Source organism: Pezoporus flaviventris, unplaced genomic scaffold, assembly GCF_033815535.1.
Source record: "Pezoporus flaviventris isolate CSIRO_AGI_PZ_B2104156 unplaced genomic scaffold, CSIRO_AGI_Pfla_v1 ptg000209l, whole genome shotgun sequence".
In the NCBI taxonomy this organism is placed as follows: domain Eukaryota; kingdom Metazoa; phylum Chordata; class Aves; order Psittaciformes; family Psittacidae; genus Pezoporus; species Pezoporus flaviventris.
In genome coordinates, this window is record NW_026892757.1 from 930,922 (window position 1) to 944,010 (window position 13,089).

The following is a 13,089-nucleotide window of genomic DNA, read 5'->3' on the forward strand; positions in this document are numbered from 1 at the left end:
CACTTTTACAGCATATATCAGAAAACCCAGTTTCATCAGCTTAGGAAGCTGCATTAAAAATATCTGCAGGAGTGTGTGAGCTCCTTGGAGCTTCTTTGGCTCCAAGAAAATGGTTCTTCATTAATATTTCACTCAGACCCAAGGACTCACAGTTTAGTAGGTAAGCTGTGGGTAGCAAACAGCCTTCTTCTGTGCTGCTTTGTGACTAAAAAGAAAAGAACTAGCATCAGAAAGACAAAAAAAGGGAGTCAATGTATTCATTGATAGTAGTTACCAAAGAGTTTTCTGAACTCTTTTTTGAGCCCATTTTCTATGTTTTTCAGGCAACTTTTTCTCTATATTTAAGGACAACAGCTAAACATTAGTCAAGAGTCACCATTAAACCAGGAAATAATCATATTACAAATGCGATCTAAAAGACCCCAATTACTTCCCTATCATATCTTACAAAAGTTTTCATGCTAATAGGAGATATATTTAGGGCATGTAACTAGAACATCAGATACAAAAGAAATGCTATTACTAAGACCCTGAATATACCTATTAGCATAAATATACAATACAACTAGGCAATAGGTCAAATCTGCCACTGAAACAGCACTGAATTTATCCTAGCAGAAAGACCAGATGAATTCATTTGTACTCCTAGACCTCAGTTCTTTCATCCTTGCAACTGACCTGTAATTGTTAGTTTCTTAGAACTATTACAGCAGATGTAAAAACCCCCAAATTATAGCTTCTAGCCACAGTAAATATTCTCTACCACGTGTCAATGCGTGTGTGTAAGGAAGTATTCTCCACTAAAAGGGAACAAAAGAGACAGCCAGAGGTATGGACCCGTAAGCAGAAGGCTGAACATTTCACATTTTAAGGTGAATGCTGTCCTTCTTTGTGAACCCTACTCTTCTTATGATCCTACAATTACAGATAGCATAAGGACATTATCAGTGATGGCTTACAGCTTCCATGGCTTACGGTACTTTTCAGTATCATCCAGTGCACTTCATGGTGGAGTACTGTAGTCATTCTCGGCAGCACACCCACTGCCTCCCTTGCTAGGACCCGCTTCAGAGGACTCCCAGAATACTCATACAGCTATTTGACCTTTCCTCCTGTTCTCAACATGCCTCATCTAATATAATCAAAGAGATGTCATCACCTTACAGTGCCTCTGAATACAAAGTCCTAAACCGTGTTTGAATGTAAGAGCGCAAACTGCTGCCACTATGTTAGACCTCTCCACTGAGGATGCAAGAAGCACTGCTTTTAACATAGGTTATTACAGAGACTCCATGCACAATCTTTTGAAAATAAATGTAATTTGTAGAAAATAATCTCATTTGGCAACAGGCGCAGCTCTGCTTTGATGTGGGGTTTGTTTTCTCCTTTTGACTGTATCATCTTTGTCATACTCTCTTCTACTTCTGCCTGGAAGGGTTCTCATCTTTGTGCCTTTTCTGTTTTCCACTGCTTAAAGGCCATTTGGATAAATGCCACCTCCCATTTAAATCTGAACATTCATCTCAAAAGACTCCTTTCATAGCAGGTTTCGAAATCCAGTTCTGCTTAGTGAGCTGTGCATTTAGTTACTAGAACGCAGTTATCAAGAAGACTGAGGTTATCAGGCAGAGGAAATCCTGGAGTTGATCCCAGGGATAAAAATTCATTAACCTTCTCTCCACTTGTCCCCAGCAAAAGGAACATAAACATATTTTGGCTACTATGATCAGCAGTTTTCCATTAGTAACCCAGACGATGCTGTGAGAACTTCTGGACCATTCCCAAGCACACATGGCATATCACAAGATCTGACTGTGAGATTTTTCTGACCAACAGAATCCAAAGTTATAAGACCTCCAGGTAGGTTGAAAATCATGGATGACTATAAGTACTTTTTAAATACTCTTTCCAATGCTCTTCGCTGTTGTTTCGTATGCTGGGCAGTAGGATGAACCTGAAGTTGATCCAGTTGTAGGAAGCTCTCGACTTTCCCCACCATAGCAGTTAATGTTTTGTATCTAGAGTGAAGATGTTCAGTCTTCCGTATGCAGCTGTAACTATCCACAGCACTATGAACCAACTTCCATTTTCAGGTTGGCTAGTGGAAAAGCTCCAGACAGCAGTTTCAGCCCATCTCTTTCTACAGACAAGTTCTGACTTTCTGTTTTTTGCAACCCCTCCATCAAAACCTCTAAGTAGAGAAGAAATTCAAATTTCAGAATAGAGAAGAAAATGCACAAGTCTGACTTAAATCAAGAAAAAGAAATCTATCACCTATGATCCTGCCACAGACTCCAGTCAATGTCTCCTCAAACCAGTTCGTATTCATGCAGTTCCCTTGTTTATGTACAGGTAATTACCACTTATTCCTTGAAGTCAGGCAGCTGCCAGAGCTGGTTTTAAGAGCCACAACTAAAAGAGCTGTCTGGAGCCTCAGAGGTCTATTAGCCTAACCTGAACATCAGGGTAAGTCATCCAGTGCATAAGAGAAGTTGAACCCTACACATTAATCTTTGTCCAGGATCAGAGTAATCTCTGATCACCACATCAGAGTAACCTTACTCACCACAGCCCTCTCATTTGCCCCACTGGAAGTAGAGCACCACAGGAGTAGAGCATAAAGTGGTGAACCTGTCCCCAAGTCTGGTGAGAGGATGAACACAATAGTCATATAAAAAGGAGATTCTGAATAGCTTGTTAGCATCTCTTCTTTGTATGCTTCATCAAGAGACTCAAAGTGATTTAACACTAGGCAATGGTGCGCAGGTGTGCAAGTCCTAACCCCCAGTTATTTTCCATCTCCAAACCCACAGCACTGACTTAGCACTTTGTAAGTTAAATTACAAAGTTTACTTACCAAAGGTGTGGGAAAAGAGGGTTAACTTAACATGCTGAAGAATTTTAAGAAGTCTATTTAACATATTTACTCAATGGTAAACGTGGAAGAAAAACTCCTTTTGGTGCAGCCAAAGTTTGCGTGTACTTTAAGGAATAATTTGAAGACAGAGTTTCAAATGACAACAAGCACTGTGCACTATGTGAGATGCTCTTACCATGCAGCTGAACAAAATCAATGACAAAGGTATTTTTAGCATTTTAGGTTTGCCCAGCTCTTAGCTGCTTCACTTAGCAACTGTACCAGATTAAATCCAAGTCACTTGTTCTGAAATACTTCATGGATCAGCTGTAAAGGACATTTGGGATACAAGCTTTGGCATCACACCAATCACCAATGATCTACTGCTAGCACCTGTGGTGTTGATGATGAGTGCCAGACCATGGTGCTGCATTAGTATCACACATTATCTCTTATCTTCCACTCAAGTGATTTAGTAGATCGTCTACAGCACATACCTATGAAAACTTCTGTACAGCTTTAGGTTCCCTGAGGAAGCTATTTAGAGGATAGAAACAAGAACTTAAGTAATCTGTAGTCAATAAGCAAAATAAAAGTTGCTAAAAGACACCTAAATGCATTTAGTCTGCTACAGTAAGATAGGGGTGAGATTTTATGGGGCCAGTAAAACACAGGTCAATACTCAGCAATGAAGATTTCCACAAGAATCTCAACCAAATCTGCTCTTTAGAACAGTGCCACCCTCTTCCTAAGAGGATGTCCTTCAGAAGGGGGAGTCAGTCAGCTAATAATGGGACTTTTTGCTGGCAAACCAAAAAATGGGAAGTGAACAACCATCAAGAGAGCTTTTCATTGTCTTTTGTTCAGAAACTCCTGGCACAAGAGCACTGTCTATTGCTTATTTTCTTAAGCATTTGAAATGGAAACAGAAGGAACAGGTTTAATATACCTGAAGTTTTGGCCAGTGGATCAAATCAGCAATAGTGGCTCCATCATTTACAGCCCAAATCCTGTTCTCACTTCTCACAGTTACTCAAGAACTAAAGGAACTAACAACAGCAGCATTTAACTGATTTTCAGTGATGTTTACAGCACGCCCCAGGATGGCGGTGTTCAGAGTGGGCCATTTGCCTGACTTTTGCTGAACAAAGCTCCACCGCAGCTGCAGCCACACAGCTTCCAATGCCTGAGCATCCCTATCCAATACTGCTATTTCACAATAAATGGAGCAGAAGGTTCCTGAAGGGCCTAAATTACATTCAAGAATATCTAAAGCTGCTAAATCATTCAGGCACTTTTAAAAGACTTACTCAATTTCCCAAATCCAATTGCTCATCTAAGCTTGATTCAGCTTAGTTAAGCTTAAATTTAAGCTGACCAAGGTATTTTTTAACATAGAATTGTATAGAATTGCACCGGCTTAGCTATAATAGTAAAAAAGAGTTTATTCAAACTTCACTAACACTGACAAGCTCATACCTTAAGGTAACCCTTCTCTAGATAAAAAAGCCATGGAGGAAAATGACAACACAGTTTTTGTTCTAGCACCAAGTTCATTTTTCAGGACATTCAGTAAAGTGACCATCAGAAGTGAAAGAAAACTCCTATTTCCCTGACTTAAATGATCTTCTCTCTTGTAGGGAATAACCCTCTTGGATAAGAAATGCTGCTGTGAATAGGTCTAGACTTTACACAGCCATGGGTCACTAATTTAAATTAGATTTCAAAGCAGCTATTTTACCTTTACACCTAATACAATACTTCCTGTACCCTCCCTCATACTAAAAGGAATAAAACAATCCCCCAGAAGTTTACACCTCAATGCATGAGGAAACAACAACAAAGTGTACCATACAATACCTCGAGTTACAGATGGGGTTTAATCTGTTCAAGTTATTAGGAAAACCTTAACTACCTGTTAAGTTGGTATTTTTAGCAAGGAAAACAAGGGGTTTTCTCCTTTGTAGTGAGACAGAATTCTGTCTGACCTGCTCTGGTCAGAAAATGACTGAGCCAGCCAACCTCAGAAGCTTCCCCTTCTAACCCTGAGATTTTACACATACTACACAATTTAATTAAGCTTCTCTGCTTGAATTAGAATATAAAAATGAATGTTACTGGTAACAGTGGGAGTCTTTGCCTTCTATTAACAGTAGTAGATTTTGTAGGGGTTTTCTTGGGGGTGAAGAGTAGGACAGAGTGAGGACAGAAACCCTGCTGTGGGTCAGTATTTGGTCTTTTGAGCTTTTCTCCTTTTAAATGAGAATGGGGGCTGGAATTTTCATACAGTTCTTGTGTGTTACCCTGCAATCCAGACTGTGCAAGGTTACTGCTGTCATAATCTGAGTGAGCGAAAACTGCATGGATTTCCCCAGGAAACTGGGGAATTTGCCCTCACTAAAAGCTGTAAGGGAATAGCAAAAACCAAGTTAATATTTTCTTCCAGGTGCTCACATAACATCTGAAAGAATTACACAAGATAGGAGCTGTTACTGGAAATGAAACCACACTAATAGATAGGATCATTTGCCTCCAGTGTCACAATCTATAAGTGACCTGAGAATACACCTATTTGACACTGTCATACTGCTTCACATTTGTACTGTTATTCAAGCAATACGTATACAAAGGAAAAATGTCCTATGACAACTATATGAACAATCTATGCAAACAACTTGTTATTACTAACAACAGTCCAAGTTCACACATCTTACTCTGCTGAGGCAGAATACAAATTGAGTCTTCATTCAGCTGTTACATACAACTATATACCCTTTCATACTCTATTCTTTCACAGATGTCAGCTGATATCATGCATGAAAGGTAGAGGCAGTTATCAGGCTATAATCAGGGATTCTGTTGGATCTCACATATAAATGAAACACTTCAGTTGATTCCTGATGCCAAAAATACAGTTCTTCTGTAAGCAGCTACATCCTCCTACCTTAGACACTGCGTACAGAGCAGGAAAGAGGATTTTTTGAAGAGTGGATATAATGACGCTAGTGTCAAAATTGCTGGCAAGTCCAGTGCTTGGGATTTTGGGAGTAGTCCAGTCCAAAATTGCTGGGAAGTCCAGTACTCCAGATTTTGGGAGCAGCATTCCCACTCTGTACAGAAAATTAACAGCAGGAAAAGGTGAAACACACAGTAACCTATTTCTGGAAATGTAACTGCTACTAGGACATCAACATGTTTGATGCACAAATGACGCTGAAATTATAGCCTGTTTACTGTCTCACGTTAGCGAGTGGTAATGGCAATGAAATGGAACTGAAACAATTACAGAACATAGGAAAATGGGTTTCTAAACATCCATTCTTTCTAATCTTGAGTCATCCTTCTTTCTGATCTCATGATAAAACTGCGGGGCCACTATCCTTATTTGTCATCATATAATGGAAATGAAAAGTCAGTCAATGTAAGATAACCAGCAATCTGTTATCAAATAAAACGTTTAAAGAGAGCTGTTGTATGGCTTGTAATGAATTTCAGGGTATCAGTTTAGATGTTTTAAATCAGTGCTGTGATGAGAGAGCAGACTTTCATGGCATGAAAACTGAGAAAAAGCAAGTAGATATCTGAATGTAATGTAATAGTTGCCAGGAGAGAGAGCACCACCGATCCATGCAATACCTAAACCCCAAACCCAAAACTATTGCATACTGTCATGTGCACACAAAAAGAAAGGGGGTAAATGGAAGTAACAAACAACAGTCAGAGGAAACCTTATTTTAATCTGATTGTAAACGAAAGCCTCAGGTGCCAAACTCTTTATCCTGCTCCCCCAAAAGCTAGAAAGCAAAGCACAAAAAATTTGAAGAGTTTAGTGGGTGGGGGGAAAAGAGATTACAGGAAGGAACCATAATAATTTAAAATGGAGGTGGAAAGAAAGTGGATTCTATCATCCTTCCAAAAGTAGTGTTCTTTGCCAGTCACAGATAAAACACACTGATTTCAGTAAAAGCAGTTTCAAGTGAAAGAACAGGAAGGCACTATCAAGTGTAACTAAGAGTTAACATAAGTATAGGTAGGGAAGGAGTCCCTATCCTAATTAGGAACGTAGCAAATAAAAAACAATTATGATGTTATTTCCTCGATTACGGCCACTTCTGCTATACCAAGTGATAAGTTACAACAGTGAGCCCTGACATGACCTTAGTATTAATTGGTAGGACAGAGTCCTCATTCAGTAACAGGGCAATATTCCTTGGCACAGGGTTACAAGGAAGAAGGGAAAAGATAACAAGGAGTCAGAGAGAAAAAGCAGCATTGTATTATTTTCAGTGACAGTATCATCGTGAGGCATTTCAGAATGCCCCCCATAGGCCAGTGTTGGGTTCCTTTTAACTCCTCCTGTATCATAGCACTGTGCCCAAACAGTACCAGCTCAAAACCACATCTGCCACATGAGCACATTCCAGGCTATTTCTATCTACAGTAGTGGCAAACAGACATTTACTGCCTTTTCTTTTCTTCTGTTTTTTGGGGTCTTTTTTTTACCCCACCAGAGAGCTGCTTTAGCTCCAGTCCAGCAGAATTTCACATGGTGATGGCCAACTAATGTGAACTGGCTGCAAACAAGCATAGGCACTACTGAGTAGCATAGACCACCAGAGAGAGATGAGCTTGGCAGCATATTCACAACATATGAAAGAACGCATCAGCAGAGACTCTCAAAGCACATTTGTTAGTTAAAGAGTATGTAAGTTTTGTGGCTATTTTAAAATTAGAGTTGAGTAAACTAGGACATGCATACAAAAGTGCCGACATCCTTAAAATCACATTGTGGGTATGCTCAGGATTGTCTTTGTTGATCTGGATCTAAATGTATTTCAAGGTCTAATAATAAATAAATAAGTTGAACACTGTTTCCCAGATTCCTATCTCTCTGTGAGCAGGCTGTATTAATGACATGGGATTCAATAGTTTCTTCCACTGCATTATATTAGACCAAAGATGGTATTAAAGAACTTTCAGAATGTAGAACTGTGTGGTAGTTGACTCATCACAGCAAGAGCCATAAAGCTGAATATTGATGTTGTCTTTTTTACATACCCATGTAATCATATGCAGATTATACCAAGAACAGTAAAAACAAAATAAGGTGAGGGGGGTGTCAAACACCATAACTTGCTGATATCTTCCATGGTATGTGTTTATAAGAGATCACTTTACAGTTAGCAACAAGTTTGTGATAAGAGGAGAAATACTTTTGTCTCTTAAATATTCAATAATATTTAAAAATAAAGAAAATTTCAGCATTCCTGCTCCTTTACTGCTCTTTTTATCAGACTGTGCCATTTGTATAACCTCAGTAACAGCATCCCTTAATACCAAATCTTCATTCTGCAGCAGCAGAACCACATGTTTCCACATAGCAAGGGTGTCCTGTCATTATTTAGGGAGAAAAATTAGGATTCTATTTCTTACATGCATTTGAAGAAGTTACAGAGCTCTGTTTCCACACCTAAACACAACAAATGTAGTGAAACACTGAAATATGCAGAAATGCAATGGCAAACCACTGGGAAGACAACTGGCAATATGATCCCACTTCCCAGAAATCTACCTGTCACCTACTTTTCCCATATCCACCTCACCCCATCACCTTCATACTGAGTATCTGTTGGAAGCAAGGCAGGTTTAATTCATGCAGCAGTCATCGGCACACAGTTAAGACTAATCGGAGATAGCTGCCAAGAGGGATATATTCATCTGACAAACTCAAAAAGGCAGACTCCACACACCTCCCCGGGGGCAATTTACATCACATGAGCCATACTCCACTTGCAAACCTTTGTTTGTGTGCACTAAGGATGACTGGCTCAAGTCTTGAGGCTGTACTTACAGGTTTCTGGGGTACTTTTCAACTGCTTTTCAGCTCTTGTTTAACATTCTCATTAAAGGAATCCACTGGAGGGTTCCTTTTAGAGTCAGCCAGTTGTTAGATACTACTTTCTGGTGATCACAGAGAACAATGGAGTTCGTGCTTCATTGCTGCACAGGTTTTCTTCAAGCACGATACCAACAGGTCTATCAGAGTTTTGTATTACGAGGCTAGCCAGACAATTAATTGTATTTCACCGCTTGGCCAAAATTAATTGCTTCAGGTTTTACAACAAAGGCAGAAGAAGCATTTCTGTATTTCATATAACTTCCCTATGTTATATGTTATAGTATAGAGTATAATTGTTTCAGAAAGAAGTTGCCTTTTCCTAACATAACACACCCAATAATGTTATGCTGGCACAGCTAGGGCAGAATAATTATTCCCTTCTAGCTACAATGACCAGCTTTGCCACCTAGATGAGTTTCTGCTGCATCTCCAGGAATGGTGGAAATCTGCAAATGAATTTTCCAAAAAGACTTTTTCTGAACCCTAAAGCAACATGCTGGGCAAAAGATGGGGTGTTCCAGAACATACTGATTGGCATTTACCCTCTTCTTCTTGTAGAAATACTTAATGGGAGCTTTTGTGAATGACATGCCATTTCACACACCCACAATTTTCTTTAGATTCTATTTTCAACTGTATGTGGTCAAGCAAAGTGATGGAGAACAAGGCATAAAAATCAGAACTATTTATATGTGCATAATCTCTTTAAGGGAATGATTCTGGGTTTATATCACTACAACTAAAATCTTCTTACAGCAGTTCTGAGAGTTTCACAGTTCTGAGAGTTTCACAGTTCTGAAGAACCTCAGATTGCCAATTCTAGGTAGCATGGAGGCTTGGCTCTGATTCTACCATCCCCTGACCCCATTTTCAAAGCAAATGGCTAATTTAGATGTCCATTCAAATGTTGGTTTACTGTGTCAAAGGTTGTTAAAATGGCAGATATGTTTTTTAGTCAAAGCGGTGTTCTGAACCCAGGACAACAGGCAATTCTCTCACTCTGTCCCTTCACAGCAGACTCACCAATGAGCACACAAGTCAAAACAGAGTCATAGAATCATTGGAAAAGACCTTTAAGATTATGTAGTCTGATCATTAAGCCAGCACTGCCAAGTGCACCACTAAACCAACTCCCTAAGTGCCTCATCTACACCTTTTAAAAACACCTCCTGGGAATGTGAATTCCCTGGGCAGCTTGACAACCCTTTTGGTGAAGGTATTGTTCCTCATCTCAATCAAAACCTCCCCTGGTGCAGCTTTAAGCCCTTGTCCCATCCCTTGCTCCTTGGGAGCAGAGACCAGCCCCCTCCTGGCTCCATCCTCCTGTCAGGCAGTTGTAGTGAGTGATAAGGCCCCCCCTTGAGCATTCTCTTCTCCAGACTAAATGCCCCAGGTCCCTCAGCCATTCCCCATCACACTTGTGCTCCAGGCCCTGCACCAGCTCCATTGCCCTTCTCTGGCCCCGCTCCAGCCCCTCAATGTCTCTCTTGTAGTGAGGGGCCCAGAGCTGAGCATAGGATTCGAGGTGCAGCCTCACCAGTGCCCAGCACAGGGGAACAATCACTGCCCTGGCCCTGCCGCCACACTGGTGCTGATACAGGCCATGATGCTAGAGAGGAATACACTAATGATACTCATGTCCATATAATTTGAGAACGTGGCAGTGTATTCAAAAACTAAGACATAATACCAGAAAAGGTGCAACGAAACAAGAAAACACAAGTTTAGGGCTTCTGTCTCAATGAAGCCATATTACTCCAATCACCAGAACCTCCAGAACTGCAAAACTGTTAAGCAGCTTTGTTTCCCTTACCTGTTGATGGTTTTGCAGAAGATGGATAACCAACTTGGAGGCAAATTTGAGAGATATGCTTTGAACTTCAGTGCTGAGAAAACAAGGCAAAGGACATATCAGAAAAAGCAGCTATTTCTGACATCATTTGATATCTAGAAGAAAACCAGCCCCCTCTTAATCATTTCTGATGACCACCAGTGGGGGTATTGCAAGCTGAGTTTTTCAGTTACAGATCTTTATGTTAGTTAAGTTTTAGTTGTTATGAAAGTAAAATATGCTCTTACCTTTACCTCTGTTGTGTTTATTTTCTATCAACATACTTCCCATAAAAAAACACATTATGTATCAGCACAGGCACTGTGACACTTCAGCCATTTACACTGCTGCACCCTGCCCACATGGCACAGCACAACCAGAAAACCCCCTTTAGTGCTTAGCCACCTCCTGGAGTGAATAAAAAGGTTACTGCTGCCTGTGATGCCAGAAGGTTTTGGGCTTTAGCAAAGCTGACAATAGTGACATAAAATGAAAGAAAACCAAATACAAATTAATAGTATTTTCTCACATAGACATTGACTGAAATCCTCACATGTTTTGAGTTCAACCATCATCATCATAGAATCATAGAATAGTTAGGGTTGGAAAGGACCTTAAGATCATCTAGTTCAAACGCCCTGCCACAGGCAGGGACACCTCACACTAAACCGTGTCACCCAAGACTCCATCCAGCCTTGCCTTGAACACTGCCTGGGATGGAGCATTCACAACTTCCTTGGGCAACACATTCCAGTGCCTCACCATCCTCACACTGAAGAATTTCCTCCTTATATCTAACATCATTTTATAGTATTGAAACCAAGATTTTTGCCCTGTTCAGATGTCTGTACAGCTTGTACTGCAAGGCTGTAACCCACAGAATTCCAATACAAGGAAAGGAAAATCATGAAGAAACACAGAAAAGAACACCACTGCCGCTGGTGTTAAGAGATGCTAGCAGTTTAGGTTTTGTAAAATGTCAAAATGCATCAAAGGTAAATACAAAGATGAAAGTAAACAGATTTGTTCGGTATCTGAAAGAAGACAATTCATTGCCATATAACTTTGCTTTTTATAATTAAGTAAGCATCGAGTTCTACTAAAAGCCTGTCCAAATGTTACTATTAAATTGCTGAATATGACAGGAAGCTACAACACAAATATGGATTTATTTTGTTGCCTGTGAAGACATTTCCCTAACCCTCCTATTTACAATTAAATGTCCTGCCCTTTCATATCCAAATTCTTCCAAAGCCATCTTAATTTGTTTGACATTTACCCAGACACTTGACAGGGTTGTACACTGCCAAGCTTATGGGGCAGAAGCATTTTCTGAGTAATTCTGGACAAGCTTCCAAGAAATTTGGTGTCTGAAAAAGATTTTCAGACATTCTACCTCTCCATTAGGTCTCTCATTCATATTTTCACTAGAGTTGCTTTTTTGAATGAGCTTGATCAAAGAAACTGCAGTATCCCTGTGCACCTATGTCACAGCAGAATCCTCTAGATGACACAGATGGTTTCCATCTTATAATATGCAAAATTGTATATTTTAATTGCTACCTTTTCTAAACCCCCTCCAAACAGACTGGTATTACATCCTGGCATCAGAGCATAAATGAGCACTAATGTCTGAATCACACGATAGGTACCCAACTGCCAGAATTCCTTAATTTCTGAACCATCTGGTTGCCCTGGAGATGGATTGGGCCTTCGTCCTAGTTATTGCACAGCCTGACTCCGCAAACACCAGTTTAACAACAGAAATAATCCCAAGCAGTTGAATGAAAAGGTTTCAAGTTCAATCGCCTCAGTTTGAGAAGAAAAACAGCTTTAGTTTTGGAGCCCTGCCGCCCCCTCAGCTTCCTACGTGCTTACCTCCTCAGCTGCATTTCAGCAGTACATGACTGCAGTAGCTCAGTTGTTCAAGTAGGTCTTTCTGAGTATGTACTAAGAGAAGTGCTTTTATTTCCCATCAACATTGCTTTACATTGAGGTAAAGGAGAGAAAGGGAGAAACTATTACCAACATCAGAAAGCTTACTGACACTCCACAAAGTCAGACAAAACTTTTAAAAGCAGCAACAAAATGCTACTGTTTCTGCAGTACAATGTGCATGGCAAAGTAGCCTGAACATTAGAAATCTGAATATTCATCATTATTCACCAAAACCTGCAAGAAGTTACAATTATTTATGGAGTGAGAAGAGGTTTAAATCCTTTGCATTCACAAACTACCATCTATCCAAGGATATCTGAAGATTTCATATGAGAGAAGGCTGAAAGGTAATCAGTGCCAAGAAGAGATTTTCCTACACAAATATTAAGGAAAAGTACTTTCTTTTATATTTTCGCTTTTTATTAAAAGTGGATTAGGCAAAGTCACTGGTAAATGGAAAGAAAAACACCAAAATCAAAGAGAACAGAAAAGCACATTTTATTACAATGCAGAACTGGTGATGATCAGGTAAAGGGCAGATTTTAAGGCATCTGCAACACCTGC